We start from the raw sequence: 16,443 nt of genomic DNA, 5'->3' as shown, positions 1-16,443 counted from the left end.
GGACGCAGATGCCGCCCCCTCCCTTCCGCAAGCCCTCCGGGGCTCCGTGCCTTCCAGGGAACGTTCCTAGAGGCCTTGGTGAGATCAAGACAACGTGAAAGTTTGTATTTGCAAGGATGCAAATCACTGCAGTTCGTTCAGAAACCGTCCAGCCAGGCGTCTCTGTGCCCCTGGAACTGAAGTGGTGCTGGAAGGACACAATAAAAAGATGAACACATATCCAGATAAATGTTTGGAAGGCAAGGAAGAGTCTGATTGAGAGTGGGCCAGGCCAGTGGTTGGGGAGTAGGAGACCCCGGGTAGGTGGAGTGTGGTCACCAGCCCTGGACTCTGCTGGGTTGGAGAGCTGACCAGGAGAGCCGGTGGACAAAGATACTGAAACTTCCAATTTGCTTCTCTCCTGATTTCTCCTGGGACATCCCAGATTGTAAGGGGAAGGCAACTCTGTGGAGAGGCGCCCAGAGACATTATCCCACAAGCAACTCCAGCTTGCCAGCGAAAAGCAGGAGCCATCCCCAGAGTGCAGTCTTCCAGTCTCAGGTCAGCTGACCAAACTCTCCAACAGAACCACCTGCCAACTCACACATTCTTGACCCACAGAAGTTGTATAACAATTGTACAGAAATTATGAACCATAAATGTTACTGCTTTAAGACCTTAAGTTTCAGAGTCATTTATCATGGTGCACAAATAACTAATCCATGGAGGAGTGGTTGACTACTAGGGGCTGGCTTCAGAAAAGAACAAGACCAGGGGGCTGGTGAGCTTTTGTCTCACCTACAGGAGTCCCGCACAGGGGAGATGACTCACCTTCAAGGAGTTTGCTCTGTCTTGGAAGACACGAGCAACAATAATTCATTCTGCATTTATTAATCTTGCACTATCTGAAATAGTACTGGAGATTGGAAAATACATATATAACCAATACTTAAGGATTTTTTTTTTTTTTTTGGCCAGTCCTGGGCCTTGGACTCAGGGCCTGAGCACTGTCCCTGGCTTCCTTTTGCTCAAGGCTAGCACTCTGCCACTTGAGCCACAGTGCCACTTCTGGCCGTTTTCTGTATATGTGGTGCTGGGGAATCGAACCCAGGGCCTCATGTATACGAGGCAAGCTCTCTTGCCACTAGGCCATATCCCCAGCCCCACTTAAGGAGTTTTTACTCTGGATTATGCACCATGACATTGGAAATACAATAGTGGACAGGGTTCCCTACTTTATGCTTTCTGACTAGGGATTTATGGCTGCCATCCTCACCAATCCATCATACAGATAAACCATAAGGATAAGGTGTATTGAGAGGAAAGAAGAGGAACCCTTATAAGAAAAAAATAAGTAACATGGGACTTACAATAAAGAGAAGGGTGGGCTGGGAATGTAGCTCAGTGGTAGAGTGCTTGCCTAGCATGCATGAAGCTCTCAGTACCACATAAACCAAAAAGGCCAGAGGTGGCGCTGTGGCTCAAGTGGTAGAGCACTAGCCTTCAGCCCAAAGAAGCTCAGGGACAGCACCTTGAGCTCAAGCCCCAGGACGAGAGAGAGAGAGAGAGAGAGAGAGAGAGAGAGAGAGAGAGAGATCCTCTCTGAGGTAACATTTATGAAGTATGACAGTGTGCGGGCTGGCTGTGTCACTCAAGTGGTAAAAGTGCTTGCCTCGTATGTTTGAGAGCCTGGGTTCAATCCCTAGTACCATACATATACCAAAAAAAAAAAAAAAAAGGTAAGTGTGATGGTTAAGCTTTATGGAATGCTTGTTCAATTGAGAAGCACAGTGAGAGAAAATTCCCTGTGGTGCGTGTGTGTGCTGAATGACATGAGGCCCAGGAACAGCATCAAACCCTGCATATGGCAATCACAGAAGGTTTCTCCAAGGAGGTTAAAATCCAACTATAGAAGGAGTAGCAAAGGCCCAGGCCAGGGCTCGTCCCCCCAGTCCACCCTGCAGGAAACCCTTGTCTTGTCTCTCTCAAGCGCCTCCACCGCTAGCATTGATATGGAGGCATTAATTACCTCCGCATTTATTAAATGCCCCATTGAACTTGGCTCCGATGGCACAGTTCGCTCCCTGGGTTAAATCCATGCTAATATTCAATTATACACAGCCCAAGCAAAAATCCCATTTGGCAGGGATTAGCTCCCTTGTCCTGAGAAGGCACTTTCCCAGCTCAGTAACAGTGGTGCCTTTGAACTGTGTAGTGTTTGCCTTTTGAGGGACTTCAAGCCAGACTGTCTCCCCAAGGGAAATGCAAACTGGGTATCAGCATCTCCATTTTGAAGTTGGATGAAGTCAGTAAAGAGATCTGGTCCTGGCCTCAGAAACTAGAATCGCACTCCTCTCAACACCCAGCCTCCAACAACCTCAGCCTCTGTGCTTTCTCCAGCCTTGAGCATGATCCCAGCCAGCCCCCGGCTGCACCGAGGGCGTGCATTCACCGGCTTGATCCTCAAAGCAGTCCTATGATATCTGTGTTTCTACTCCACAGCTGAGGAAACTGAGGCCTATAGAAGTGACAACTCTAGGATTAGTAGTATACTAATAAATGTCACAGTTGAGACACGCAGCTAGGTCTCCAAGCCTGCTGTCTTCCCCTCACACTGTCCTAATGTCTTCCTCATTCATCCACTCATTCATTGAGCGCCTACTGAATCCACAGTGCTTCCTAGGTGTATTGTCCTTGCTAGGAGTGCTTGTGGGAGGGAAACATAGTCCCTGCAAAGAAGACAGATCGAAAATGCTTCTACAGGGGCTGGGGATATGGCCTAGTGGCAAGAGAGTTTGCCTCGTATACATGAGGCCCTGGGTTCGATTCCCAAGCACCACATATACAGAAAATGGCCGGAAGGGGCGCTGTGGCTCATGTGGCAGAGTTCTAGTCTTGAGCAAAAGGAAGCCAGGGACAGTGCTCAGGCCCTGAGTCCAAGGCTCAGGACAGGCCAAAAAAAAGAAAGAAAAGAAAATGCTTCTACAAAGGATTATTTAATTACATATCAGGCATTAGGCAAAGTGAGCAGACATTAACTGAGGTAGGTGAGACACCATTAGTACAGAAGGAATCAGGTCTCTGAATAGTGCTTTACTATATACTGAGGATTAGTAACTCTCCTTTTTAAATAGTTTGTAGCTAAGAGATGCTCACAGTGCCAACATTTACTTTAGGAATTTCCACAGGTCACTTCCTTCTCAGAACCACAGTTCTTCCAGCTGTGAAATGGGAATAAAAATAGGAAAAAGGGGCTGGGAATATGGCCTAGTGGTACAGTTGCTTGCCTCATATACATGAAGCCCTGGGTTCCAATTCTCAGCACCACATATATAGAAAAAGCCAGAAGGGGCACTGTGACTCAAGTGGTAGAGTGCTGGCCTTGAGCAAAAAGAAGCCAGGGACAGTGCTCAGGCCCTGAGTTCAAGCCCCACAACTGACAAAAATAAAATAATCTTGAAAAAAAAAAACTTGAAGTGGGGTAGGCATGACAGTACATGACAAATCCTAGCAGTCAGAAGGCTGGGGCAACTCTAAATGTCTAAAAACCCTAAGACATCTTGAGTGAGATAAGCCAGGTACAGAAAAGAAGTTTTCAGTGCTGCATTTCCATTTCTGGTTTTTGTTTTAGTAGTAGTAGTAGTAGTAGTAGTAGTAGTAGTAGTAGTAGTATTTTGCTAGTCAAGGGGTGTAAACTCTGGGCCTGGGTGCTGTCCTTGGGCTTTTGGGCTCAAAGCTAGTGTTCTACCATTTGAGCCACAGCTACATTTCCAGTGTGTGTGTGTATGTGTGTGTGTGTGTGTGTGTGTGTGTGTGTGTGTGTGTGTACCAGCACTGGGGCTTAAACTCAGAGCCTGGGCGCTGTCCCTTAGCTTTTTTTTTTTTTTTTTTTTCTCAAAACAGGTACTCTACCACTTGAGCCACACCTCTACTGCTGGCTTTTTTGCTAGTTAATTGAAGATAAGAGTTTCACATACTTTTCCACCTGGTCTGGCATTGAACGATGATCTGCACATCTCAGCCTCCTGAGTAGCAAGGAGTATGGCATGGGTCCACTTTGTGCCTTTGAGTTTTGCACTTTAGGCATGTACTTTGCTAAAAGATAAATTACCATTCCAAGAGCAATGTGACCCACCCTTGTGCTGAGGATTCAAAGGCAGTGGACCCCAGCCTTTTAGCTCTCACCAGCCTCCCCCTGGTGCTCTTATTTGTTTCAAAGATCAGGTGGGATATAGCAGCCTCTTGGCAAACCTAGAACAATTACAACACATGTTACTCTTGGTGAGATGAGTAGGGAATAAGAGGCCGTGCAGAGAAAGGAGAAAGGGAAGGGCAGGAGGAAGAAAGGCCACGTGTAGGCAGAATGACCCTCGGAGGGAAAATTCACAATCACTTTAGTGCCACTGAGACCCTAAGACAATCCTTCTACCCACTTCTTTCTAGACAGCTGCCAGGTTGCCACGGTAACAGATTAGCCAGTGGCACACTTATTTTTGATTCTGAAAACTTTAAAAAAAAATGCCAGCAATCTGTGGATGGGTGGCAATGAGCAGAGAAGGTCTTCAGGTAAAACAAGGCATCATGACCTTCCTTCCTGGGCTCCTTCCTTCACCTCTATTTTTATTTTTTTTTGGTCAGTCCTGAGACTTGAACTCAGGGCCTGAGCATTATCCCTGAGCCTCCCCCACCCCTCTCTGTTTAGTCACAAGTTGCTGTGCCCAAGCCCCAGTCCCTGATTCAATGGGTCTGGGGCACAGTGTTCCTCAATTTCTAGGTGGAGTAGGTGCTGCTGGTGGCTCCAAGTCGGATGCTGTGAGCGTTGAGCCCCAGCCCCAACTTGCCCTGGACCCATCGGCTCCCCTCCCCTCCCCTCCTCTAGCAAGGTCCTCACACACACACACACACACACACACACACACACACACACACACACACACTGTGAAGGATCACAGCGGGAAGCCAAGCCAGCCAGGATAGTCCATAAGACTCTTCAATTCACTACCCAAAAAACGCTGGAAATGGCTGTGGCTCAAATAGTAAAGCCTTGAGCAAAAGAAGCTCAGAGATAGCACCCAGACTGCGTTCAAGCCCTAGGATTGTCCTAGGGTAAATTATCAGAGAAGCCACATTTTGAAAGGATTGAATCTTGGAGTCTTTTAGAGCATTAGCAATCTGCAGGCAGCCAGTTGTTAAAAGGCCTGCAGCCTGCAAACACCATTAACACTGTCAGGAAACAGGCCACAGAGGGAAGAAAGACCAAAAACAATTCCAACAAACCAATTCAGCTCCAGTGGAGAGCTGACTTGGGACAACATGGTAACTGGAGATGAGCCAGGAGACAGGACACAGGAAGGGAACATGGAGACATGTGGCATGGTGTAATGGGGCCTGAGCTGGTCTGAGCCTAAATAGGGTCAGGTCAGGGGGCAGGGTCATTGGAAGCTCCCAGTCCCAAGCACTTGATTGACAGGTTCAGTAACCTATAGGCCAAGTGCCCACCCCTGTCTCCAGGGATTCAGGAACACTCATCACCTGTGGGTGGGACTTCCCTTCCTCTAGGAATTCAGGCGCAGGCATGAAGACCAGATGCCAGATCCTACAAGTCACCGTGTGGCCAAAATGGCGCTGGCCATACCTAACCTCCTTACTTCAGGACCAGCAAACAGAAAAAAAGAATGTAGCTGAGCAAGGGCCAGAGCTGGAGGACTTGGAAAAGACAGAAGCCAAGTAACTGAGTCCAGTGGGGTCTTCCCTCTGCCCCTCCCCCCCAAATCAAAGTGGGCAGACAAAAATGCAGGTGGGGGGGAGAGGAGGGGGAGGAGAGGGACTGCACAGGATTCGTGGGGAGCCCTGTCCCCACCCAGCCCAAGAGTACTCACGATGGGTGAGGCACCATGCTAGGTGAGACACTGCTGAACCGTGGGTTAGACCTGGTCTGGCCCTCAGGGAGCCTCTCCTAGAATCAAAGGAGAGGAGTGTTATTCAAAGGATAACACGATGTAGTTACACTCAGTTTGGATAAGTGAATAATCGTGTTCTTGGGAATAAGGCCATTTTAGGGTAAAGAGGAAAGATGCCTGGAAATTACTTGTAAGTAGTTCAGAGAAGGGTAACCATATATAATATTTATATATGCATGTCTGTATATACAATCTAGAAATATTCATATACATATATATGCATATATACATATATATGTATGTATATATAGAAGGAGAGAGAAATATGACAAAATCTTAACTTTTTGTGTGTATGCTGGTACTGGGGCTGAAACTTGGGGCCTGGGTACTGTCCCTAAGCCAACAGCTCAACTTTTGGCTTTTTTGGTGCTTAATTGAAGAGTCCCATGGACTTTCCTGCCTAGGCTAACTTCGAACCATGATCCTCAGACCTGAGTAGCTAGGATTACAGATGTGAGCCACTAGTGACTAACTTTTTTTTTTTAGGGGCCAGTACTGGAGCTTAAACTCAAGGCCTTATGATATTGATGGGTCTTTTTACTCACAGCTGGTGTTTTACCACTTGAGCCATGTCTCCAGTCTAGCGTGGTGCTGGTTCACTGGAAATAATGGCAGACTTTCCTACCCAGGCTGGCTTTAAACTACAGTCCACAAGGTCTCAGCCTCCTGAGTAGCTAGTATTACAAGTATGACCCACCAGCACTCAGTTAACTTTTTCCCCCCTCTGGCTGTCATTTTAGCTTATTGGTACAATTTGCTCCCTGGGCCTTAAACAATCAATTCCTGTGTGGATGGCTCTATGCCGGGTGCTAGGGCCCCAAATCTCCAGAGATCTCAGAGACCTTGAAACACTAACCTGCCTACAAAGTATGTGGTTCTTCCATGGAACCCTGCATCTAGATTATCGGAGCAGTGTCCAGATGCTCAGCGTAACATGGAGCCAAACCACAGTAACGACTTTTCTAAAGCCCAGGAGACTTGGATTTTTTTTATTTTTATTTTTTACCAGTCCTGGGCCTTGGACTCAGGGCCTGAGCATTGTCCCTGGCTTCTTTTTGCTCAAGGCTAGCACTCTGCCACTTGAGCCACAGTGCCACTTCTGGCCATTTTCTATATATGTGATGCTAGGGAATCGAATCCTGGGCTTCATGTATACGAGGCAAGCATTCTTGCCACTAGGCCATATTCCCAGCCCCCGGAATTTTTTCTTTTTTTAATTAGGTGTTGATCGAACCAGAGAACTCAGAACTTAAAGGACATCTTGAGGCCTCGCCACCAGACGCTCTCATTTCAGAGAGCAGTTCAGAGAGGTGACCCAACATTCCTAAGGTTGCAGAGCAAGTGCATTGAGGAGATGTACTTAGATCACCTGTCCTGATACCCAGGATCATGTGGATAATGCCCTGGGGAGTTTGTGCACAATGGTTAGTACTGGCCCACAGGCAGAGCTATGTCAAGAGCAGCTGCAGTCTGCAAGGTGAGCAAGCCAGACGGCCTGGGTGGGAGCAAATCCCATTTATCTCCTTGCAGTTAGCAATTCCTTCTGGTATTATTTTTATCTGCTCTGTGTCACTTTAGACCTGGTTCCTATTTTGCATTGATGACTAAAGACCCCTGGGTGGGTAAGTTAGAAAGGAGAATCTTTTCTTTTGTACTCTTGCAAACCTTCCCATCTCTCTCTCTTTTTTTTTAAATATCATTTCCTTTCCAGGCCCGACAAGCTTTTCAAATCTCCTCAAATCTCCTGTTTCCAATCCCCCTGTTCGCCTTGGCTGTAATTATCTTGGGAAAATTTAAATTCCTTATCATGGTTTTTGTGACAAGAGCAGCTTAAGTTCAGTAAGCCTGCTTCCATTCCGAGGTCTTGTCAAATTGCCCTCCGCGGGTTCTCTTAATAGGAATTATTGTTCAGTTTTTCTAAGGGGCGATAATGGGATTGTGACTCTGTTATAGAAAGAGCCTTTATCTCTCTTTTTTTAGATACTTGCTGAAATATTTACAGATGAAATGATATGAGAGCTGGGATTTGCTTCAAAGCATCTCGTGGAGGAGGTGGTGAGAAATATCTGCATTCACCAAGTTGCCTGGTCTTTCTGCCTTTCTCTACCCACTGGGCAAGGCTGTTCTGGTTTTGCTTTTTTTTTTTTTTTTGCTGTGTTGTGTGTGGGAGCCCTCCCCCACTCCTGCCCCCACCCCCATCTCTCCGCCTCTACCCCCACCCCGCCTCCGCAGGCTTAGTGAATACTGCACCACTGAGTCACAACCTGAGCTCTCATGCAGGGGCTGTTTGCTGTACCTTCCTGACTTAGACACGCACTCTGACACACCTTCACACACTAAACACACACTACGCAACACACTCACTACACACAGACACACACACATACACTCATTCTGACTCACCATTGCAAACATACGCTCCACACACACAGCTATACACGCACTCACACTATACCCGCACACAACACCCCTACATCCCCACACACTGCCACACACCCACATGCCATCTTTAGATCTGTTTGCTTTTTATCAGGGCTAGGATTCATCTCCTAGAGACTCAGCAGAAAGTATATGGATCCTGCATTCAATATATGACTTAGCACAAAATCAGTGCTGCGCTCAGGATTACACGGCCATAGAACCTGGGTTCCTGTTTCCCATCTGTACCGTGGAGGCAACGCTAACAACAAACAGCTTCCTTCTCTAATGGACTCTCTTCTCTCTTTCTCTCCTCTTCCTCCCCTCCCCTCCTCCTCCTCCTCTTTTGCTTTAGTTATTCTTCAGATAGGGTCTTGTGCTTTTTGTCTGAACTGGTATCAAACAGTGTCTGTTCTCTGAGTAGCTGGGATTACAGGCATGGATGACCACGCCAAGCTTGTATTTTTTTTTTTAATGGAATATCACTAACTTTTTGCTCAGGATGGCTTTGAGCCTCAATCCTTCCAATTTCCACTTCTCTAGTAACTGAGAGCTACAAGTATGTGCCACCCCAGGCCCATGACCTTTAGCTTGCAGCTTCTACCACCTTCTCCGGATACCCACAGCCTCCTGCAGCCTGAGACTCCTAAAAAAAAAAAAAACAAACTCCACATATGAAAATGCTTTTGACCTCCACCAGCTCCTCACAGGCATTCCCATCATCCCCCGGGGCCTCCTGGCCCCTTCTCAACACCCTGCCTGTCGCCTCCCCTCTCATCGCCCACTCTAGGCGCTCCCCACCACCTCCCTGACTCAGGCCCTGGGAATCGCTGGCCTGGACAGCTACCAAAGCTTCCGAATGGGGCTCCCTTCTCCAGCCTCAGTCCCCATCCCTCCTCCAGGCTGCAGGCGACACTTCTAGTCCCCCAAGTACCCTCCATGCCCAGCGTTCCCCCATCCCTGTTCCCATGGAAACAGGAAAGGCCTCAAGTCCTTGATGTGGCATTTGACACCTTGCCCCCACCCACTGTGCCAATATCATCCCCATTTCCTACCGATGGAGACAGGACTAAGGCTTGGGTTGAAATTCTAGTGCCCTGGGCCCCAGGTTCAAAACTCACAGAGAGCTGAGGACTTCCTGAAGCCACATCAAATGACTTGGCCCCTCCACGTCTTTGCTCATGTTGGGTTAATATTTTTTTCTCTTTTAATTTTTGTCCTTTCCTTCAAGATCCACCAGAAATGTCAAAGCCTTTCCACGGATTCCTCCTCTCTGCTTCCTTGGCTCCTTACGCATACTTCTATTACAGACCTCGTGTATGGCAGCTTTGGTCATTATCTGCTCACCAGCCAAAGCCAAAGCAAGCCCAAAGAATGCCCGCCCCACCCCATCCTGACCCACAGACAGCACAGAACACATAGTAGGCACTTTACAAAATCTCAACTCATTTGTGTGCTCCTACTCATGCTCACCTTGTGCAACACAGGAGTGACAGCAGCAGCAGGTGCACTTCTATCCATGTCTATAGGGTGGATTATCAAAGGGTGGGGGAAAGCATGAATGGAAGATGAAACACGCAAATACATTCAGATGACTTCTCATCATTGATTAATGGTCTAGAATACTTGTACTTACCTGGGACTGTCTCCAACCTAGAGGCCCTGGCCGGGCACTGGTGGCTCAGGCCTGTAAGCCGAGCTACATAGGAGGCTGAGATCTGAGGATCATGGTTTGAAGCTAGCCTGGGAAGAAAAGTCCCCAGGAGACTCTTATCTCTAATTAAACTGTGGCTTTGTAGCTCAAAGTGATAGAGTGCTAGCCTTGAGCAAAAGAGCTCAGGGAAAGCACCCAGGCCCTGAGTTCAAGCCCTAGGACTGAAAAGAAACAAATGAACTCTTATGCCAAGTCGCGAAACGACCACCAAGAAGGCCACCGAGACTCAGACATTCCGAAATGCAAAAGCAAGGCTTTATTCAGGCGGGCTACAATTCGGGCCTCGTCCTACCCACCGACACAGCAGAGGTTAGGAGGGAGCCTCGAGCTGTGATGGCACAGAGCTTATAAAGGCAAAAAAAATAGTTACAGCAATCAGGTGTTCAAGCAAGCAAGCAAGATTAGGACACAGGTACAAATCTGATTGGCTCAGGGCTTGAGGCATTCTGGGGGCGGTTAGAGTTAAGCATTCCCAGGCGGTTAGAGTTCTTGACCGGCTGGGCCCTAATAAGCTTGCCCTGGTTTTGCTCATAGTTTAAACAGACAACAAAACGGGGGGCTGCCTGAAAATGGGGTTTACTTTAACTCTTCATTCCCCCCTTCATTCCCCCCTTCTTTTTTTTTGGCCAGTCCTGGGCCTTGGACTCAGGGCCTGAGCACTGTCCCTGGCTTCTTCCCGCTCAAGGCTAGCACTCTGCCACTTGAGCCACAGCGCCGCTTCTGGCCGTTTTCTGTATATGTGGTGCTGGGGAATCGAACCTAGGGCCTCATGTATATGAGGCAGGCACTCTTGCCACTAGGCTATATCCCCAGCCCCTCATTCCCCCCTTCTGATAGGTAACTCGAGAACCAATCGTGGTTCTCCTTGCTTATTACTTTGATTCTGACTGAGAATCGGTAGGGATAGATTGGTATTGTGCCCGCAATACCATAAGTTGTGGTGGTGCTTTACTCAGTTGGTAGCGGGTGTGGCTCAGGAGGAGGTCCAGTCTCATAAAGGGCCTTTAGCTTGAGCCAGATCTCTTGGTGGACTTGCTATAGGGCTCTGAGGGGGCGATAAAAGCTCATAACAAATGCGATTGCAAGTTAGGAATAACATTTAGATGACATCACACAAGTCCCCTAGCCCTGCAGATACAGGTACAGATAAACATAGTTTTACACCAGAGCCCCAATTCTGACCCTATTTATATTATAGCCAATTTGATTACATACCAACTTTACTCATATGCTCTAATTTTAAGACATACTGATACCATTTGTTACATACTCAAACTTTCTAGGGATTGTCTTTCTCACTTTTAACATTCCAAAACCTTTTCATCTAAAGGAAATATTTTTGTTTTCTCTCTCTAAAGTCTTTCCTTATACAGTTTTATAATCTGTGTCTTATAAAATTTAACATATCCCCACACACGCCATCTTATCTTCTACTTCCTCACACCATCAGTGACTTACTGGAACATTCTGTGACAATTTACTTTTTCCTTTCTTATCCAGAGGAAACCATTTCTCTATCCCTTTCTCCAAGGCTTTCTATACTAACTTTCCTCTTTACGTTTCCTGGGGCTTCTTTGCTGCTAGAGTTTTAAACTGTCTACATTTTCCGGTTTATCTCAACTACATCAAAGCAATCTACTGTGACTCCACTCACAGGCTGTTGGGGAAAACAAAGATGGAGCAATGGTCAGTTCAATGGGACTGCTGCTCCTAAGAAGCCAGAGCAGAGCCAACTATTCTATATCTATGGCCTATATTCTATATCTATATTCTATATCATGAGCCAACTATTTAGAGTGGATTTCTCCAGTTTCTAGTTCCTCCAAGTGCCTAAGGTTGGCCAGTGACATCTGTAAGATTCACCCCCAGGAGGGCTCCATGAAGATGCCCCCAGCAGTTTGAATCTCTGTCTAGTTACCTTGGTACCTGGAACACCTGATGGCAGTTACCTCCCTCTCTTCTCTGAGGTCACACCCTAATCCATCTGGACACATTTTAATACTCTTGGACATACCTCCCACCCCAGGCATTGCCTGGAAGTGACTCTCCAGCCTGTCATACATGCTTTGAATTTAGCAGCAGGCCAGTCTGCTTGAAAATTTCTTACAATATCCAATTTTCTTAATAGAGCTAGTTAAGTCCAGTCAACTCAAGAATGTCCCCCCAAAATTTGTTTTAGCAGATCCAAAGCATTTTCCAGCAGAAATCAGCTGCGTGTGATAAGAGTCCCATCTGAAGATGTAGATTCTTCCAGATGACTGTTAGACTCTCCTTGATCCTCACTCAAATGCAATGGGCAGGGGCCATGGTGGTGTCAGGCAGCAGTGGCTCCCAGTGGTTCCAGTAGAATGTCACGCCTTCTCGGTTACCTGCAACTTTCTCCATAGACTGGTTAAAGAAGCTTAACCTAAGTTAACCTAAAGCCTAACTTTAGTCAAATTTCCTAGTATTTTCCTGATTCCTTCTTAAGCACACTAGCTTTTGCAGGCTGGCACATCACTTAAAGTCAAGACACCTTTAGGCAATCAATGGGTCATTTTGCCAGGGCAATAAGTTTAAATCAGATATTTCCAATAAGGCTAGGTTTTTTTTTGGTTTTTTTTTTTGGCCAGTCCTGGGGCTTGGACTCAGGGCCTGAGCACTGTCCCTGGCTTCTTTTTGCTCAAGGCTAGCACTCCGCCACTTGAGCCACAGCGCCACTTCTGGCCATTTTCTGTATATGTGGTGCTGGGGAATTGAACCCAGGGCCTCATGTATACGAGGCAAGCACTCTTGCCACTAGACCATATCCCCAGCCCCTAGAATTTTTTTTTTTAAGCCAACATAGAAGGCTTGGCCTGTAACCATTTCTCACAAGTGCAGTCTCTGTATACTGTTACCTCTGTCTTCTATGCCTCTAGTTTATCCTGCCTCATCTTCCCAAAAACAACTCTGGTCCCTTGGTCTTAAAAGGGGGCTGATGGGCGAAGATCATCCATCTTCTGTAACTTCTTCAGGCTGACTCAGGGGCGTTGACCTTACCTAGCCAGGAACCTATAACCTTAGTCTACTTTACCAAGGGGCTGCAGGATCAGATGTCCATTAGGAGCTTCCAAACTGGAAATTACATTCAACAACTTTCAACTATACAGACTTCTTTTTGGGCTATCACAGTGTAGCCTTTTAACATTCTAGTTTGTAAAAAGCTTTTTCCTGACTGGCTAGGGAACTAATCTCTGATGCTAAAAAAATGCCTATATTTTTTGCAGGCCTTTAACAGATCTCAGTAAGGACACAATCTCAGGCCTCTTTCCTGAACAGATGTATCAGCTTAAAATTCTCACTGCCAGTCAGGGCTTTGAGTAGATGCGGGGGTTGGGATTTTAAACTATTCTCTCATTTGACAAACTTACCCTTACTACCCGCTATCACAGATGACTGGCAAGTTCCTGCCCAGTAGACAAACATGGGCATTAGAAAGGCAAGCTTATGAACTATTCTTCTGGGACCTCCCGGCTCTGATTAACTTTTTTTTTTTTTTTTGGCCAGTCCTGGGGCTTGGACTCAGGGCCTGAGCACTGTCCCTGGCTTCTTTTTGCTCAAGGCTAGCACTCTGCCACTTGAGCCACAGCGCCACTTCTGGCCATTTTCTGTATATGTGGTGCTGGGGAACTGAACCCAGGGCCTCATGTATACGAGGCAAGCACTCTTGCCACTAGGCCATATCCCCAGCCCTCTGATTAACTTTTGAAAGGCCAAACAGGAGTGACTTTAGGATCTGACATCATCTCTGCCATCCAAGCAGCGGCTTACTGCCTCTGGATGCTCCATCACTTCTGTCCCAGGAGGAGTGACTTTTCACTGGACTTGGACTCAGGGCCTGAGCGCTGTCCCTCAGCTCTCCAGCTCAAGACTAGCACCCTACCACTTTGAGCTCCACACAACTCCATTCCCAGCACTCTGCTGGCTGATTAGAGACAAGTCTCTCACAGGTACCTTTCTCTGCCCGGGCTGGCTTCGAACCGCAGATTTCAGATCAATGAGTCTTACAAGAGGCCACTTTACTCCAATTAAAAACAACAAGGTGGTCCACACAGAAGTAGTTTTTAAGCATGCTCTTACCTGGAACTTATTAAGGGCCAGTATTAGATCTTGACAAACTTGTAGGAATCACCTGTGCTTCTCTGTAGGCCTGCTGGAAACTTACAAAAAAACCTACAAAGAAACTGGAATGGCAATTAAACACTTTGGTAGCCATAATTCTCCTTTTCTCACTTTGCAATAATCATTTAGGACAATTTTACTTCCAAATTTCAAATTTCTTATCTAGAAATGTATTCTTGATTTCCAAAGCCTTTTTACTAACCTCTGCTTTAACACTAACACTTTAGCTTTTATCTGCATTGGAAAAACTCTGAAGCTTACAGGCATTCTGAAACCAGGTGCCACCCTTTGTTAAATCAAGTCTTAATTTATTAAGATACTCACTTTTTTTGACTGCTAATTAAAGAACCCTGAGAAATCCTTTTTTAACTCTAGTTCGTTTTTAAAACAATGCAATCCAAACTTGATGACCATTTGAATTTAAACTTAAAGTCACTCAATTTTACATCATACTAACAGTCTTGAACATGTTCACACTCACACATGCACACACGCACATACATATTCAAAAGATCTTAAAGCGTGCAAAATAAACATCGGCTGTACATTTTCCAGTGGCAAGAGGTATTTTTGTCAATCTTACTCCTGCAACACCCAAATTTTAAGACAAAACCTTTAACAAATGATTTTAGCATTCTCCAGCCTCATTTTCCAGGGCTTGATAGTCTTAGTAAAACCCTTCTTGGTTTCTCTTTTGTCTGGATGGCCCAAATGAGGGGTGTAGATTAGGCGTTGCAAAGTCCTGATCTTACCTATGTCAAAGCTTCCCTCGGGTGGCCAATTAGTTCCCTTAAAGGTGGGCCATTCTGACTTGCACAGGGTGATCCACTTTTCCTTCTTAAGGGCCACACTCTGGTTCTGAGCTATCTCCTTAACCTCCCTCCAGTAAGCTAGGATCAAGTCTAGGGGGCTAGATGGAGGTTCCCACGATAGAATGTTACCCATACCTCTGATCAGATGTTCAGTCCAAAAGGCTACAAAAAAACAAAACAATTATAACAATACAAAAGGAGGAAAACACACAGGCAAGAACAAGAACAAGAAAAGCTAGATCTCCCAAGTTGGCCCACAACCTCCTGCAAGGGTACAGAAGGAGTGGATCCAAGTTGAAGGCGGGGCTCCAGGGGTCCCCCTTCAAGGATGGAGAGTCTGGGGTGGGAGTCCCCAGGATTGCCGAGTAAGCGTGTCCGCTTCGACAACCCCTTCAAGAAATAAGCAAAAGCAAAACAGACAAACAGACACATTACAAGACAAGACAAATGAACAGGGCTATTTTCTTACCTTCGAAGTCTGGGGTCTCAGGGGTCTCTGGGGCTATCCCGGACGAGCCCCCAAATGTTATGCCAAGTTGCGAAACGACCACCAAGAAGGCCACTGAGACTCAGACATTCCGAAATGCAAAAGCAAGGCTTTATTCAGGCAGGCTACAATTCGGGCCTTGTCCTACCAACACAGCAGAGGTTAGGAGGAAGCCCCGAGCTGCGATGGCACAGAGCTTATAAAGGCAAAAAACAAAGTTACAGCAATCAGGTGTTCAAGCAAGCAAGATTACGGGTACAAATCTGATTGGCTCAGGGTTCGAGGCATTCTGGGGGCAGTTAGAGTTAAGCATTCCCAGGCAGTTAGAGTTCTTGACCGGCTGGGCCCTAATAAGCTTGCCCTGGGTTTGCTCATAGTTTAAACAGACAACAAAACAGGGGCTGCCTGAAAATGGGGTTTACTTTAACTCTTCATTCCCCCCTTCAGAACAAACAAACAAAACCCTAGAGGTCCTGTAAATTGAGTTAGAGGTTGTTGGGATCCAGCCTTTGGACTTGATGGGGGATGGGCATTGGGAGCGCTCCCGAGATGCCGCCCTGCCCCCAGCCCTGGGGAATGCGGAAGCAGGCCACAATTCTCTGGGTCTGGAACCAGAAGAACTGGCTTTGCGAACAGCCCCCAAACTTTCTCGCCAGCCCATGCGCCCCCAGTCTCCCCCTGGCCTGGCGCTTTCTGAGTGACGTTAGCTCATGAGGGGGTCATATGACAAGCTCGTAGCCTATCAGCGTCCTGGCCGATCCGCCCTCTCTCGTCCATTCCTGCCATTAGCCCTTGCCCCCGCTTTAATAAATCAGATTGCTCTTGAAGCATCTCTGAGACCCGCGTATGCCTGGCTTTCTTCTCGGGTAAGAAGGGAGGTAAGCGATCTCGTTCGGCCGCGTGCACATGAGGTCTGTGCTGACTCCCCCA

This window comes from Perognathus longimembris, chromosome 6 (genome assembly GCF_023159225.1).
Source record: "Perognathus longimembris pacificus isolate PPM17 chromosome 6, ASM2315922v1, whole genome shotgun sequence".
NCBI classification, from domain to species: domain Eukaryota; kingdom Metazoa; phylum Chordata; class Mammalia; order Rodentia; family Heteromyidae; genus Perognathus; species Perognathus longimembris.
This window is presented reverse-complemented; position numbering follows the sequence as displayed.